General features: G+C 35.1%; 1 protein-coding gene across 4 annotated transcripts in view; it reads left to right on the forward strand.

Moving 5' to 3' along the window:
* The window catches only part of DLGAP2 (DLG associated protein 2), a 438,256-nt gene that overhangs the window by 212,876 nt on the left and 206,854 nt on the right, over positions 1-18,526 (forward strand). The gene's annotated exons all lie outside the window — the stretch shown is intronic.

Here is an 18,526-nt window from a genome sequence, read left to right on the forward strand (position 1 = left end):
ACAAAGACACTTGAATAGTTGCTGAAAAATAAGTTTCAACTTCTATAAAATTTAGGAGGGACAAGTTATGAAGATATGAAGCCTGGAAGTGGAAGACTTTGAGACCTTGCATCTAGAGAAATAACTCAGTAAATTAAAGAATAATTATCTTCTTCTCCTTTGTTATCTACTGACAAATAATTCTTTTAGAAATTTGTTTTGGCTGCATTCCTTTAATAAGCAGTCAATTGTTGATTTTTAAATTTTCTTTGTCCCTTATTTGATAAATTTATATTAATATAGATATGTGCATGAATAGGAAAATGAGATTGGTGTTTATTTGCCTTTCATGAGATATTTTTCTCCTGATAAGGTTGGACAACTTTAAAGTTATGCATTGGATTCTGTTTTATTATATGCTACACCTGCTTCGTAACAATACCTTTCCTTTCTTTTCATTACTGCTCTTTCATACCTCTTCAGCTTTGCAAATATTAATCAATATATATATATGGACTTTGTAAAAAGGGAATTAAAAAAAAGAGAGGGTAATCTTTTTTTTTAAACATTTATGTGACTAAAAACCCATATTCAAAAGATAACTATATGTAATACTGTAGGAACTGTCCTCAAGAACATATAGTTCAGTTTTTAGCTATACAGAAATGAACTTTCCCAGGAGTGAATGTCTCCTGGATCACCAGTCTCTCCTCTAAAGCACAGTATTTGTGGAATGCTAATTATTAATTACCTGCCTCAATTTTAAAAATATTGATATAACTGTCACCTTAGATTAGTGACAAGATATAGAATCTGAAGTTTTTCACTTGCCAGGTTAGCACAAATGCCTATCTAACACTGATCATTCCCAAAAGTTTGATGTGTGATTTTGTGATGAAAAAGCACTTGCTCTGGGAATATGATGTTAGTTTTTAGAAGGTCATTCTAAGAGAAACTTCATATCTCTGTTTTATAAACCAAAGCCAAAACAAAAGCCCCTCAAAAATATCCTTTTCCTATACTATGTTCTATAAATTCTGCTATGGTTCCATAATGTACTAAGAGAAGAACTTTAAAAATCAAGTTTTTGCAGTGTTCTAAGTGTAATTTCTGTAATTCAGAGAGGATCAGTTAAAGTTAGATACTATTTGCCTCCAAGTTCCTTTTTTCTTTCTCCTTTTGAAATAGTAAAAAACCAAAAAAAACCCAAAAAACCAAAAAAACCAAAAAACCATAGTTCACTAAGTCCCCTAAAATACTTTAGTATATCAAGGTGAGTTTGCAGAATTATAGGACAGACTTGCCACAGTGTATTCCTCCTGTGCTAGTTTCCAAAGTCTTAAGTAGAGACTCATCTGAGAAATAGTAGATGTGAGGAAATCTCCTCTGCTTGGGTGAGAGGAAGACAGTGTACCACATCTTATGTTTTCTGAGCTCCTCTGAAGCTGATTGTGCCATTTCTGGAAAGACCTGCAGGCAGCTAGGTGTGTTGTGATCATGTTTGGCCTTCTGTAACAGTGACAGAATGGAAGCATTATTCAAGGCTCAAATTCTGAGTGTCAAATTGGTCAGCTGTAGTCTCACTGTTCTCATTACGGCTCAGCCTTTCTCTAACCATCACTTCCATAACCAGCAGTTTTCTGCTGGATTATCTCAGTGTCATAAAAATGACTGTGTAAAACAGAACTCTTTGCTGGGGCACTTTGCCAAACTTTCAGCAGTTAGTGCTGCATTGCAGGAAGCAAGGGCATTTATCTGCATACACGCTGTTGCACAGATGTGGAGCAATGTGTGTGCATTATGCATATTTTTAGAGAGAAAAGATATCTGATATGGAAGGGAGATACAAATCCTGAGAGTACAGATGTCTCATTTCAGTGTTCTGTCTGGGAACTTGTGGTTCTGCAGTTAAGTGTGTCACATCCTCCTTTGAAACCTATCTAAAGAGAACAGTTTATACAAAACTGAGGTCATGTTTAAGTCTTTGTGTGAGCTGCAAGGACTTTTGTGTTCTGTTTTCACAATCATGGGTTTACTCTGTTATTGGTAGCATGCCAGCCACCATTCCTGTCAGTGTGAGATATTTGAAGACCATCAGGTTTTTTTATACTGGGAGGAAACTAAAATTTCAGAATCCCATTAACGTGGCTAGTTCAAGCAGATCCATCTTCTGGAAACACAAGAGCAGCAGTGACGTGTTTTTAGAGAGGTGACAACAGCTACATTTGGGGAAGTGATCTGCACTTGACAGATTATGTTGTCATGGTAAACATTGCTGGGTTGTTTGCTATATTCCTGCTCAGATTTTAAGTGAGGATGTCATGTTACAGACACGTGTCTGGCTCAGTCTTTGTGACAGTGAAGTATTCTGTTAGACACACTGGTGTAGTCATGAGAAGTTTCAGGAGCAGTTATCCCTTAAATTCTCTAGCAGATATTTCTGTTCTTTCTAAACCTTTGTATTTATTCACAGAAGGTTTTGAATGGATGATATGATCACATGTAATGTTCTATGTTATCATAGCAGAAAACAAGTACTTTTGGTGGCAGCTAAGGTTTCAGTAGACCCCTCTGTCTTCTCAAAGCCTATACAAATGAAAGCTTTTCTTCCAGGCATTTTTAATATCCTTCATAACTCCAGTAGTGTCTTCTTCTTTTTATAATTTGTCCAGGTAGTTCAGATTCTTCCTCAGTGTCTCAGATCTCTTTTGGGCTGTGGTGTACACCTACAGTTTGAGTTAAGGTCACCCATTATTTTTTGCCAGTAACTGGCACAAGAGCTGGTTGGTGTTGTTAGACTTGCTGGGTTTGTGGTAGCAAATTTTAAATAGTGAGTCTTTTAATTAGTAAAATTAATATTCTACACAAAAGGAGAGCTTAGAAGAGACCTATTTCTTAATGCATCTCACATTGCACATTGAGATTTTTTCCCAAACTTGTTCTGTTAAGTTAAACAGTTAATAGTTCATACAGCCAATGCATAGGTACTGGATGACTCCAAGTGTCAAAAGATTCAGAAATTTCTCACAATTATATTTTATCTGATAATAAATCCAGTTGTCATAAGATTAAGATTTTTTTTTACTGTTGATTTAAATTTTGAGCTCAGATACCCACATAATTTTGTCTTTCTCTGAGAAAAAATAAGTTTGTGCAAAATTTTTGGCAGTTACAAGAATGCTAGCATATGTCACAGATTTACTCTTGCAGAAGTCTAGTCAATTACTTGTAGGAGGATTTTTGATAGGAATAATAATGGAAGATGAATTTAATTTATTTTTATTCTATTTTTATTTAGTAAAGGAAATTTTGAATGTTCTGAAAAAGAAAAACAAATTGTTCTGTTTAATTTTATTTTCTCACAAGATGCATAAAACATTCAGTATAACTGGGGAAATTTAAGAAACGTAAATAAATAGTTAACAGTAACAACAAAAATCTATATTCCTTGATTAAAAAAAATAATTTCAGATACATCAGTGTTAGAGAGGTGTATTTATTTCAGGTGCTATCAACTTTGGTGCCTTCAATGCTTTGTTTAATGCTAGTGTGTTGGAATTTTGAGGGAAATTAGTCTGGTTTTTTGCCTTGTTTTTTTGGTCTGTTTTATTTATATTGTTTTGTTGGGGCTTTTTGTTTGGTTTTGGTTTTGTTTTTCTTCTTTAAATAAAGAATCTGGAGAGTAGGTAGTTCAAAAAAATACCCTAAACTTGGCAATATGTCTTAATATTGATGATGTTCCATCTGGGTAGTTTTGGCTCTGAATATAAACATTTCCCTTGGTATCTCATGGAAAACTATTACACACATATTAATAACTCCAGAGAATTTCCTTAATCTTCATTTTTGCAAGTCTTAACATTTAGTAATCTACTCTGAGAGCTGACAGTTTTGCCACTATTAGCAATGACTTTCAAGAGTCCTGTAGTCTTAACTTTTTGTACTTCTGTTGTATTTAGTAGACTAACATTTGCCAGTAATAAAATTAAAGTTGTCTGAGAAAGCAAAGTACATTTCACAACACATAATCCTGACATTTTTAAGGAAAGAATAATAAATACTAAAATATACCTTGCCTAATTTATTATTTCTTCTTTTCATGATGTTTATAAAAAAATCATAATTGTTTCTTCATGTGAGGAAGTTTCTTGTTCTGTGTATGTACCACAAAATACAAAAATAGGTTATGGTTCCTGCTATGAACATAATAATTTATAATTATTACCTGAAGTGATTGATATTATGCTGAGTTTATTTAGTCATGTATGTAAAATTTTATATAAATATAGGATAGAGATATTCAATCTTTCTGCTTTGATCTATTTGTACACCAACACCTTGGTTTTCATAAACAGACACATTTGTGCACCTGGATGAACTTCTTTCCTGTCATTTAAATTACTGTAATAAAATTACTGGTTGTATGAAACTTCCTCCTGATCCAAGCATTATTAATAAATATTTTTAACACTTCAGTTACTACTCTCAAAATAGTCATTTTTATAGAAGCTTTTTCAAGTTTCACAGAATGGTATTGCTGTAATCCTTTTGGGAGTACATTGTTGTACTCCTTTGGGTAGTCTGTAAATACTGAACTTTTTTTTTACAAAACAGGCAAGTTAGTTGCACTGCACATTTTTAAAAACAACTTGCAAAATTTGGAGATTGCATGAAACTAAATATTTTTAAATCTCTTTTTCACTGGGCTGATATGTGAGATTCTACCAGTTAATTTCTTTGGGACACCATGCTAGATTATATTCACAATGGGCATTATTCTTGAACTGCACTGGGTTTTACATAAAGTGAAGAGGTATGATGTGCATCATGATTTTTAGGAAAGAGGTGTAGTATTTTTTTCTTCAAACAATGTTGAACCACAGGTTGCTACTGCATTTTCATGTTGCCTGCATTTAGGCAGACAGAAAAAGTTGTCTATAGTATGTCTGTTAATGATTTAGTTGCTGCAAAAGTTCTCAGTCTCTGGCTATACTTGAAATATTTGAAGATTCAATTTTGAAGCTTTATATTTATATAGTTTAAAAAGTTATATATGACATTATTAAAATTAATAATTTTGTTTATAACTAGTAATAAAGCTGCCTATTTTTTCTAGTTGAATTGAAACAGAGAATGGTATATTCAAAAGCCTAGGTCCTATGCAAACTGAGTATGAGATACAGTGATACTAATTTTGTTTTTCTATAGTTCATCTTTTGGTTAGATATAAATATTTAAAGAAACAAATCTCATTTTATTTTAAGAAAATAAATTATTTTCTTTAATGAAGTGTGTCCCAGGCCTTCACTTAATTTATATTTGGAATAAATTAAATTAATTCTTCAGCTCTTTTTACTTCTCATATGTACAGGAAACAGCTGTACTCAAAACTACATTGTTATTCTTGGTTTTTTTTCATCTACTGATCTACTCCCCTGAGTTTTGCAAACCAAAAAAAGAAAAAAACTGATTTAATTTAGATAAATATGATGTAATCCCAAATGCCCATTCATTTCACATTGCTGTGATTAAATAAACAAACAAAACCAAAGACAAGGACCATCTTATCTCTTTTGCTCGAATATGACTGAATGAGTGAAAAGCTGATTAGATTTCTGGGGATGGGGGCAGTAAAATTGGCCTCAAAGACTATAGTCAGCACACACTTAGGGCTTCATGCAGCATTAGAAATGTGAATATTTCCTCTGCCAACAGTGGATGAAGTTGCAAATGTAAGTGGAATAAATTGTCTCAGGGGTGCATTGTTTACTGGAGTGGAGGCGGATGTGAGGTCTAGAAGATGCTGATATTTTAAATTAACCTTTGCATAGAAGTAGATATGTATATATGCACACTTCATGCTTCCATATGTCTTCTTTTGCTAACTGTTTAGCACACTTTCATATCACATGAAATGTCCTGTTTTGAATAGTTGTTCTTATATGTCAGTTTTGTCTCCTGAATGTTAATTTCTGCAGAAGGACCTTCTTCTTAAAGATGCTGTTTTAGAAGTATATCTCATAAATGAAAACTTTTATAGTGTGAACCCTGTGTGCTTTCCCTTAGCTTCTAATTTCCATGCTCTGCAATTCAACTGTAATTCTTCTTTGTATGTATATATAGCAGAACTTTTTCTGTTGAACAGTAATGTCTACAGAATACTGCCTACAACTTCTAGCATACTTTATGCTTTAGAAACATACTTCTGCATTTCTGTAGGATACGAAACATGGTGGATTTCTACCTAAACATAAAGATTTATTTTTTTAAAGATGGCACATTTCAACATTCATTCCTTATTTAATTTACTATGGATTTGACCCAGTAAAGCTGAAGTAGCTGATATTATGGGTCAGGGATTTTTTTGTTCTGCAGTCTGTAGATTGGAGTGGACAGTTTGCAAATTTGATTTGATTTTATCATTCCCTGGCCCTGTATTTTAGTCCCAGGCTCAGGGAAGGCTCACATGCTCATCCTGGCCTCTGCAGACACCTGTTTGAAAGGAAACCTAGGCCTCCCTTAACTTGCTGTTTTATGTCTATCAGGAGCCTTGTGCTACTGGGGCATTGTAGGTATCTTTGTCCTTTTCTAGAAAAAGGTGAGGTTAATTCTAAATATAAAGTGGAACACGAGTGAGATGCAAAATGCTCTAAGTGCCAGTGGATCTTCTTTATGCAAGGTTAACTTATTGTTTCTCAATCATTGTTTAATTCTTCTGGGTAGAGGCTTTAAAAATTTGCAACTGTAAAGTTTGAGAAGCACAGATCTAACAGAAAGCAGAAGAAAACTTCCATTCCTATCACCACATACTGTGACCTTCAAGACTGAAAATTTCCATCATCTGAAACCTATGCACAAATAAATAAAATTATCGTTATTGCGCACATGTACACATTTCATTCTGACTGAGCAGATCATAAATTATTTTATACTTTGATTCTAGATTGTCAATCCAAAAAGGTTAAGCAATAGTGTGCTAGCAAAAGAAAGATGGTCTTGAAGACAAAATCTGCACTAATTTTAAAGAGATTTCCATGCAGAAAGAATGCTAATTTCTCCTAGAGTACATCTGCATAAATCTTAGATAACTTAGACAAGTACTTAAATCTGAGATAACTAAGATAAACTTAGATAATTTCTGGCAACATTCAACAATGTATGAAAATCCTGAGCTCTTACTTAGTGCAGAGCTACAACTGATATTAATGGAAATATTATGTAGAAAAAGAACTAGAACTTTCACAGCAAAGAACTTCAAGCAGATAGATTTAGTCTTCTGCACTTGCTGATTATTTTTCATGGGCTTTCATCACAATTGTAGTCACTGGAATCTTTCACACCTTATAAAATATTAAAGGTAACATTTTTCTGTAATAGTATGTGACAAAAAAATACCTTTCAGCATGAAGTTGGAAATAATTTTTTTTTTTATATTTGCTGACTGACTGTTTATGAAAATGAAAAATTTGATGGCAGAAACTGTGTTAATAACAATTAGCTTGTGCAGATGAACATTAAACAAGCTTTTCAGTGCTGGTCTCTGAAAAACATTTAAGAAAAATCTTGAAATGGTATTGTTCCAGTTACTGGAAAAATGCATTTCCAGGTGCATCAAGAGGCAGCATGTCCTTCACAGTGCAGTTCCTACCCCAGAGGTGGTTTTACAAATTTTAACCCCACACAATATAGCAGAAATTTGTATGAGTTTGTCCTTTCCCCACAGCTTATTTTTCTCAGTGGTACAAATGGACTACCACTGAATGCCTTACCATGCTCAGCAAAAGAAATAAACCCTTACATTAATGCTTCACACAGGTCATGGTTCACTCTTTATTTGTTTTACTTAATGTAGCCCATGAAAAGACAATGGGATAAATGTATCCTGGGCTTTGTATACGGTCCAACAAGTTATGTGGAAGAAAATGATAATAATTTTGTTTGCTGTTTAGAATGGACTCATTGTTTAATTAAAAACTTTGAATGTTGAGCTTGGTTACATTAATGTCCATTATCAGCATTCCTTAGGAGACAGACTAATAATTAAAACATGGAAATAATTTATCTTTAGTGTATGTGGAGACAATATTCTCTTGGGGGTTTTTAGCTTATATTAAATTTTCATTATGCCATTAAATTTTTTGTTTGTCAAGTATATAAGAAGTGTCCTTTCTAAGAGCTGAATGTCTATATTTGCAAATCAGACTCCATTCTGAAAAAAAAACTTTCAAGATAATTCCATCTCAACAGTTTCTGTTCCTTACCAAGAGCATCTAAAACTAGTGATGGAACAAGATTCCTCTTGTAGATTGTAAGCTATGAATTTTGTGAACTGAAAGAAGATTTTAAGTTAAATGCCATGAATGGCACTGTGGATATTTTATTTTCACCTTTTCCTTAATAACCTTCAGTTCATCATATAGAGATAAAAGAAAATTAATTCTCTTACTGATGAAGAGCATGTGTGTGTTTTCTGTCTTCCATTGTTTTCCTTCATATTTACTGTGTAAAAACTATTTGTGTTAAAAATAATTTTGTGCTAGACGTAGTGATTTTCACTTTTCTGGTGGTGAAGCACCAGATTAAGTGGTTGTTTAACCACTGCAGTCTTTGTCTTGTACCACAGAAACAACAGGGAGGATCTGGAGGATATTCCTGTGGACATGACAAAAATCATCTTCTTTGTTTGGTCTATGGTAGCAGACTAGACACTTTATCATCAAGAGAAGTCCATGTAGTCCAAATTCTGGTCTTTTCTTCTGTAAGCTAAATTGATTCTTGATACCATGTATCATTTACATATGTATTATGTTTTCTGGCTAGCCAGTTGCTGAGAGTTTAAACCCATCTTGAGAAAGGGTTTTTGGGAATGATTTACTTCATGCTGTAAAAATGCTCTCATAAAACGACATGTTGTCATTGTTTCTGCCATGAGAAACTCTTTGTAGCAATCAATACGTAATTTAGGAATCCTGCTTGATACCAAAGGTTCTCTGCCTACAAATGTTGGGTCTGAGTGCACTCTGTTTTAAGCATGGGGCTTTTTTATAATCTGTATATGAACGTCTTCATATTAGGCTAAAACCTAGAAACAGTAAAAGGAAAAAATCTTGCTTTAGGCAAAAGACTAGCAGTGTAAGGTTTCTAAGCTTCAACAACCATAGATATAAATGCATGTCCCACAAGACATATGACAAAGACAAAATCAGCTTTCAAGGTTGAATTCCAGATATTTGGTAAATAAGCAACAGATTCACTGACTAATGGAGGACTTCAGGTAGAAAGAGATCAAATTCCACTTAACAAAGGAGAAGCCAGAGAGATAAAGCTTTTGATGATGGGACTTATACAAGAGCAGAACTGGGAAAACATAAAAACTTCTGCTGTCACCAACAGTGATATTCAAGAGCAGCAAGGAACAAAGGAAGGGAGACCCTCTCTGTGTTTTATTTTTATGACACAGTATAAGCTGTTTTTCTTGTGCTGGATCATGGCTTATGTGACATCACAATAAGATAAATGTGATTTATTTGCAGAATCTTCATAAATCTAATTTGTTTGTTAGTGTTCAATGTCTTTAACCTTCAAAAAGTGACCTGAGATTACCCATAACCTGAGGGGAGACAGGCACATTTATGATCTCCCCAACCAATATAGCTGAGCTTCGAGTTCTCATTTTGTGACATGAGAGTGGAGAGACCATGGAAGGAGATTAAACACATCCATTTCTCTACTGGGAAAAACAAATACAGAAACATCATCTAGCACAAAAGATCAGCTGTGGATATGATAGAAGATGTAACAAAAGAGGAACAAAGAGCAACTTTGTAACTGGAATTCTTGCTCTATTCTGTTGATGCAGGATTTTTTTCCAGCGTCATAGCCTTAAAGGGAGGTGGTTTTAACACTTGCAGCAAATTTGGCCCCATTTTAGCATTTTATTATGTCTGTGGAAAAAAATTGTAGTCTGCTAAACCACATAGTACCTTCCTGCCACAATTATTTCAACAGAGAAAGCCCAGGACTTGATGTATCTGATGTAGGCAACACAAACTGAAATGGTTTATTTGTTTGAAATGGGATAGTTAAGGAAATTTTGCACTAAGTTTTTTCTACAAGATAGATGTGCCTGCATCTGTGCTCTAGTCCTAACATTATCTTTTAGAAAGATCAGCCTCTGAATATGAAGATGTATAAAGACTTATACAATATATTTTAACTAGACATTGACAAATCAATCATTCCAACTCACAGTGGAAAGAAAAAGGCAATTTGTTACTGTCTGCAAGAATGATGAAGATAGCAGGAAGAGTTTGAGGAGAATCCAAAGTGGAACACTGACAGAAGCAGAAACAAAATACAGCCCTAGCTGTCTGTGAAGTTGCCCACTATCCCTGCTGACTGATTGCAAGATATTGCAGCAAAAGTACAATTACTGCTTGGTTCTAAACAACTAGGATTCTGTAGCAAACCTGCCTTACCCTCACAGCTGAAAAATGAGATTACTCATTAATATCTGATGAATTACATTTACAGTGGAAAATTCAGAAACAACCAACTCTGGAGATGTAAATTCAATACTTGGAATTAAAAAGAATAATGTCTCATATTGTATTCTGGAATACTGCAACAAATACATTTTTTTTAAATTCTAGGTTATATTAAATAATATATTATTATAGCTAAATAAAAAAAAAAAAAAAAACAGTCACTCTATAGGGTTTTCAATATATCTCTTTTTTTTTTGTCAGAGACTATTTTCTCCAGAAAAATCTTCTGCTGGAGAATGAAGTGCTTCCAACCGAGAATTAGGAAAAAAAAACAATGAATCAACATTTGGATTATTTTTAAGGGTTAAAATCTGAAGTAGTAAACAGCACAATTATGTAGTAAGAGAACAGTGTCCCATTTTAGTCTGTTGTGAATCAGCTGTGATCACGTCACAAAATTCTGTGCCATTCAGTAGGGCTCTAAGTGACCATAGCAATGGAAGGCTCTGAAGCAGAACTTAACACAGCTAGTTTTAAATAGAATCACAGAGTGGTTTGGGTTGAGAGGGAGTTTCAGATCATCCAGTTCCACCCCCCTGCCATGGGCAGGAACTCCTTACATTAGAGCAGGTTGCTCAATGCCCCTTCCAGCCTGGGCTTCAACACTTTCAGGGAAGGAACATCCACAACTGCTCTGGACAACCTGCACCAATGCCTCACCACCCTCATAATGAAGAATTTTTTCCTAATGTCTAACCCAAATCTCTCTGTTTTCAGTATAGTAAATGCATAAGGCATAAACTGCTGTCAGAGTGTTTATGCTTGTTTTGTAGTGATTGGTTGTTTACTAAATTTTAAATTCCAAACAACATCTAGTATGTTTTGGTTGAGTCCACAGAGACTTAATAAACTGTATGATCTAAAAAGTGAGAAAATGTGAAGACAAAGGGTATTTATGAATCAAAAGTGACACTATTTAACAGAAGCAATATTTTAATAAAATTTGTAGAAATTAATGATAATTGTTTTCAAACTAAAATGTGGGAACACAGAAGGGCAATTCCAAAAATGTCAGGCTCTTTCTCTCTGACTGGCTTAGAAAGAGATAAATGCATTGTAAATATTCACAGCTTTGATGTTCTCTTCAACTCATCAATTCCTTATGGAACATTTTTCACTCTGTGGTAAACATCTCTGCTGTCTCACCCTGAATTTAGTGCCATAGCTCCCTCCATTCCTCTTTCCATTTCCTTGCAGCATCGTGTATCATATTCCATCTACTAAAATATGCACAATAGAGAATTCTGTTTCTTGTTTGAACAGGTAGTACATTGATTAATAAATGCTGCATAATTTATTGAAGAAGTAATTGCTCATACAGTGGTAAATTAAGCTCCCTAACTATACTGAACTTCTGGAAAGCTTTTTTCTGGCTGTAATTTCTGGTGGAATAACATTGATACAGTGTCTCTCCTTAGGAGAAGTGACTATAATGAATATTAATTTTAAAGGAGTGATCTAAAAGTATAGGTTGAGCTTAATTTTTTAAGAAAAGGTCAGACCTGTTGTAAAGAAAACATATATTGGAAATGTAGGGACTGAGATGACAATGTGCTTACTAATGTCTTATAAAATAAATATATTCCATAGCTGATTGACAAGCTCTCCAACAGATGTGAGAGATTCTTCAGTCCCTGTTCCATTTAGTTCAGAGCAGGAACATTGAAGCTGAGTCTGTTTTCCAGATGAATATTCTGGTCTGGATTAAAGTCTAATGTAGAACAGATCTTCAGTGGCCTATGTAATCATTCTTTCTTTGAAAGAGTATATGGTTGTTTATCAATAATGGTACAAGAGAAACAGACAAACACATAAACCAAAAGCAAAATTCAGTTACCTGTTCTCATTCTGTTTTTAAGGAATAAAAGTGAAACAAAGTGCATGAAGACAACAGTTCTGTTCAGTGAATAATTCCATTTAGTTAACTTCAATTTGCTTGGTATTTCCTATGATTTATGGTTCTACAGTTTGAGAAATGTTAATTTGGATAATCAGATTTAAAGCGTGGCCTCTCAGTATATATTTTAGCATGTTTAAGAGACATTTGTAGTAATATCACGTTTTGAGAGAACATGAGTGTATTGCTAGGCTTAAAATCTCACTTTTACCAACATTAATTTTACTGAAAAGTACTTGGAACACTAAAAGGAGAAGCTTGCTGTACTTGCTGCTAGTAGGTTTCTTGGTGATATTTAGGATGCTGACATCAATCTGTCTGTTTTGAATTCACTTAAGTGCTTGATCTTACTGCCCTGGCTAAAGCAAGGGGATTGCTGGCTCCTGGACAGCAACTTCACTGACCTTGTTTGATCCTACCTTCATCAGCTCCCATGGATTACTTTCAAACTGAGTGTAAAACAAGTACCTTTTTCAGTGACTCAATAATCCAAGTCGGGCCATTTAATCTGCAATTTTTGTGTTTTTATTATATTTCAGAAACAAAAAGATGAAGTAATGTTCTGTTTATCAACATGTTTTGTTTACCCTCAACTCAATTTGTGTCTCTTGCCCTTTTACTGCACTGAGCAGGGAAATAACCTTGATCCTCAAAAGAGATCTGAATGTGTGCATCAAATAATAAAGGCATCAAATAATAAAGGCAAGCTCAAGGGCTGCTGAGTACCTATCAAAGCTTCAATGAGTGGGTTGTTTTCCAGAAAAAGGTATTAATGCAAAGAAACAAAATTTGTAATTAAGCATATAGTAGGAATTAAACATACTCCTGAAACAGAAAATCTCAGCTTCTTAGGTAAGCTAATTAATTCTGTCCTTTGTCTTATTTCTCAAACTGATGCACAAGATTGGCTAAATTGATCTACAGATTATTTTCCTCTCTTCCCACTGTGATTTCCTTTCTTTTGTCTTACTTCAATCAAGTAGTCTTTATAAGAGTATAAATCAAGCAGTTGAATGCAACCACTTATAACTGCTTTGATTACTAATACTTTTTTTCCAGAACTGCATATTTAATCTATAAGATAGCTGAATGGGTAGTCAGAGAGGTAACATGCAACCTGAGCACTAATGAATTAGGACCAATAAATAGTTCCTATTTCTTATATAGAAAATTATTAAATATTTTGCAAAGTCCTTCAAATAATTCTCTGCTTCCACTGCCACTTGTCCTATATGTCCACGGACAGCACTTATAACACAGCACAAGTGTATGCTAGTATGGATGATTGAAAGAATTGCCTTGGAGTTTGTGTGAGGAATGAAAACTGCTGCAGCTCTCAGGTCTGCAACAGGAAGGCAATTATTTGATCAGCTGTGGCATCCCTACTAAAACTCTGGTGAGACTGGAACCTTTCAGTCTTACAGAATTCAGACACGTCAGAGCTTTGGCTGTTGACACAGCAAAGCAATGCTGTGAAGATGGAAAAAAAATCACTTGCAGAACTGTAGCTGCTGTGCTCTGTGTCTGGAATGTGTAAAAGTCTCAGACTCTCAGATACATATTTCAGTAGCTCAGGGTGAGCAGGTTACCTGCTGGCACCATTACTAGAAGAAGGTGAAATAATCTATTATTGGAGGAAATTCACAACTGGAGAGATTATTTAAAACAAAGCAAAAGAGAACAAAACAAACCCACAAAGGAAATGGGGTTCAAGAAGGAGGTGCCATGGGAGCAGCAAAAATATTGCTGATACAGCATTATATAGAAGTTAGGCCTGTGAGTGAGACAAAAGGTCATTATCACAAGACATTTGTACATTTTATTGTTGACCTACTGGGTCATGAGGGCAATGACAGAAATCTTCTACAGGATCTCAGGAGACATTCTGGAATACACAGCTGCCAGGCCTTGAACAATGTATAAAGAACAATGTATGCACTTTTAAAAATAAAATTCAGCTGTGAAATTGCTGGTCAATCAGCAGCCTAAGAAAGGCTAACACATTATTTGTTTAGCTGTCTGCTTAGCTGCTCAACTGAGCACAGACTTTGTCTTAAGCAGACAAGTTTAAATATTTCATTATATGATAGTAATAACCAGATTAAGCCTGTGCTGATATTTTTTGTTGAATTAGGTACATTTTTGGCAGCTGTGGAAAAAGTGAAGTTATTTGTTTCCTAGATCAATAGAACTGCCCCACCAACCATTGAGTTCCCACTGAAAAATAAACATCAGTTGGGTCTTAATTATCAAGTCAGCCTTGTCAAGAAGGTAAAGCTAAACACTACAGTGAAGCAATGTTGAATAGCATGGAAAAAATGGGATTTAAGGGCTATATATTAAGAATTTCAGGGTTGAATGTAAACATTTCTACTATGCTTTACTTGCATAATCAAGTTACCAAAAGCACAAAGCTGATATTAAGAATTGCTTAAAATCATAAAACCCTGAAATATCTGAAATGGGACCTGTTTACGAATACTTTCTGTATGCAAACCCATATTTTAAAAGCCTAATTTCCATGAGAACATTGCTGGTGACATTCAAGATGCTTTCATCTATTTTATCAAACTAGTGCATTTTTGATATACAGATATCCCATAATACCTCCAGCAGTTAACTCATCCCTTGTAAACACAGAATGAAGTTTAATTTGCTGTTGAACAAAGTCTCCTGTCAGGTGTCTTTGCTGACACAAAAACAGCACAAGGCTGTTTTTTCCTCCAAAAGACATTCAGGCAAAAGTGTATATGTATTCAAAGTGAGGTCTTTTATCATTTTAATCAATTTTGAGCTTAATACGCTTAATATAATTTATTTACTATCTAATGTAGCGCCCCTTTGGTGAGAAACATAAGCAGTTAATGACCTGCAAAATGCTTTTATGTAACTAAATTCTAAAAACATTTGACAATTAATTGAATTAACTATGTCTTGAAATCTGCCATTCTGGGAATAATCCAGTGATTGATAAAAATCCTGCTTTCTATACATATAGCAATTTTTCTCTGCCTACAGCTGTGTCCATGATTTTCACTGTGAATCAGTCTACATACATGTAAGGAGTCGTAAGATAAATGGTCTTAGACTTCATAGTTTTAATGTTAAAAAACTTATACTTTTGTTTTAGATTTAAAAAAAAAATGCATCACAGTAGTACCTACTAGATCACTTGAACATTTGAGGTGTGTATTTACTTTTTTCCTGTAAAAAGAGGGTGAAATATCTGGGGAAAAATATTTTGACAAGCTGTACTACTTCTTGCTCACAAGTGTTACTTTAGCCTAGATTTTTTAGCAAGGTTTTTATTTATTTATTGATCAATCTAAGGAAAAAAAATGTGGGAAAACAAGAGCACTGGAAGTGGCACTTTCCAGGATGATCACTTCTGTGATGTTAGTTATGGATGAAGATTTTTAATTTGTTTTCCATTTTGCATATGTTTTGCAAACCCTTCCATCATGTTGTCCTCTGCACTGCAAGACCCAGCCTGCATAATTCCTTGGGAACAAGGCTGAATAACTTTTTGTGTTACTAATCTCTACAGATATAAACTTTATCCTAAACTTGTTTCCAGAAAATAAAAGTATCTGTTGATTACTCACATGCTCCACAATTAACCAGTTACAGTATTAAAAAATAGATGGAACAATTTGCTTCAAATGCAAAATGTGGCCAGTGACCCATAAATGAGAGTTCAGAATTCAGAAGAGTATTTTTTTATGCATATTTGGTGTGAAAATAAGGATTAGAAAAGCATGCAAAGTGTGAGCACCGTTTCCAAGTCCAGGGTGAGTTATGTGTGTCAGCCACATACTGACAAGTAAACCATCTCTGCTCCAGCCTGTACACCCAGCATCTCTCTGCTGCAGGCCATTCATCATCCTGCAGGTAGAGTTACTGTCCTTCCTTCTCTCCCAAGAAAATTATCCCACACTCCCCTCTTTTCTCCTTCTTCAACAACTTCAGGCTTCCTCAGACTCACCTTCAAGTTTTGTATGTCAAGTTTGCCTGCAGCTTGACTCACTTGGCCCTGCTGTGGCTTGTTTACTTTGATTTAATTAAAATGCACCCATCCAGAACTCTGGACAAGACTGTCTGCCTTGCAGAACCTTACATTTCTGCAGGATTTTCACACTGTTTTCTCTACAAGCCTGGAGCAACCTCTTTCTTCAATTGCAGCAAGCAATGTAAAATTTTTCCCTCAAAACCATCCTTTGCTTGAATCCTTGCTTTACTACCAAACCTCTGTTTTTACCTTCTTTAGCCAGTCGGGAATTTAATTTATTTCAATTACTGAAGAAATAAACTACTGTGGTCAGTGGTTAGGAAGGTCAATCTTATGTATTCTTTTTTTTCTGGTGCTTTTAAGACTTTTGTACTAGTGGCAGGAGTGTAGCTTCATCATATGAACACTAATTACTTTACTGTGGTTGGAAAAAACCCAGTGTATTTTCTTAGCCAAGTAATTTCGGATGGGAAGAATTAGGAAATGGAAAAGTGTGTCGTCCTAAGCTAGCCAGTAATAAAAAAAATAAAAATAAAAATAAATAAAAGAAAGGAAAAAAAAGGAAGGAAAACAAGAAGTTGTGAGTTTCTCATATATGGAGCCACAGATTTGTTCCTAAGGGAACATCAATAACACTGTTAAAATTGTATACATTAAGAACCTGAATAAATAAAATTTATTAACCTTTGGAATAATTTGGGGTTTTTGTGGGTCTTTTGGGCTTTTTTTCAAGCAAGAAGACTTTGTTATTAATCTCTTCTTTTTCTTTCCTTATTCCTCTCTCTATTTCCAGTTCTATTCTCCAAAGCTTATTCTCATCCTTTCCTCCTGCTCCATTCCCTTACTACTCCTTTCTTCTGTATATTGCCCATGAGTTCAGTTTTTGGTGTGTCAGTTGCTCCCTTCACTCTCTTTAGCCATAGTCAAACATCCTGCACCTGTCCCCTCCACTACAAGCAACAGAGAGAAATAACAATATGAGTGTGTCAGGATAGACAGGACACAGGGACAAACACAAAACCACAGATGAAATGCAAAGTGTGAACTTATTTTCGTTGACCTCAGCAGCTGGGGGATGCCCCCAGCAGCACTGGGCAGTGACACAGGCTGGGTGGGACACAGGCACCGCGGAGCCTGCTCCCTGCCACAGGGTGGCTGGACCTGCTGTTTCCACACAGGAATTCCAGGGATTCACACAAGCACTGTGTGAGTTCATTTAACCACTGGGCTTTGATCTTTTCCACAGCAGGGCAGGAGTCTCAGGCAGCTTCATAGGCCTGTGTTACCTGAACATAAATGTGCTGTTTGTCAAACACTCAAGACTGAAGTGTTATTAGTGTAACATGTACAGTTTTCTACACCCCATCTGAAAGTCTCTTGAACTGTTTGCAATAATCCTCAACATTCTTCCACTGTTTTCCCACACTGTGTCTCAAGTCTGCTCGTTGGACTTTTCTTTAAAGGCCTCTATAATGTCAGATGAATCTTTGCTGACTGTAGAATCAGTGACAAAAGCAGATGTTGTGGAATACTGCAGATATCAATTCTTGGTCAGATGAATCCCACCCTCACTGACTGCTCCAATTTTCTTTGAAATGCATTCTTGGAAGGCCTGAATCTGATCAGAAATCAGTCAGGATATGATATTGTCTGGATGCCTGGTTCTGCCTCCAGAACAACCACAGGGATTCCTAAAACTCTAATTTTTGTGCTTATAGAGGGGGAAACATTTCTTGCTTATACATTACTGGTGAAGGGTCATCGCTTAGCATAGGAAGCAGAATTAGTTGGGTTAGTACTTACAGGAATACTGTGACTTTAAATCAGCAATTTGGCTGTGATAAAGTGTGCCTGGAGGAGTGCAGAAGAACAGCAGAGGAACTGCACTTGGTTCACTGCTGCTCCTGGAGCATCACTGTTTGCTAGACACATTACAGAGCTGCTCACTTTCCTTCCTGAAACACATTGTACTTGCTACACTCCTAAAACTGTACATTTCTTAAACTTTTAACTTTTCTGTTCCTGCAGAACCACCTTTGAGAAATACCCTTTTTGTTTGCCATTGTGATACAAAACCATAGGTGTTATGGTATT

The sequence above is a fragment of the Erithacus rubecula genome, assembly GCF_903797595.1.
Source record: "Erithacus rubecula genome assembly, chromosome: 2".
Taxonomy (NCBI): domain Eukaryota; kingdom Metazoa; phylum Chordata; class Aves; order Passeriformes; family Muscicapidae; genus Erithacus; species Erithacus rubecula.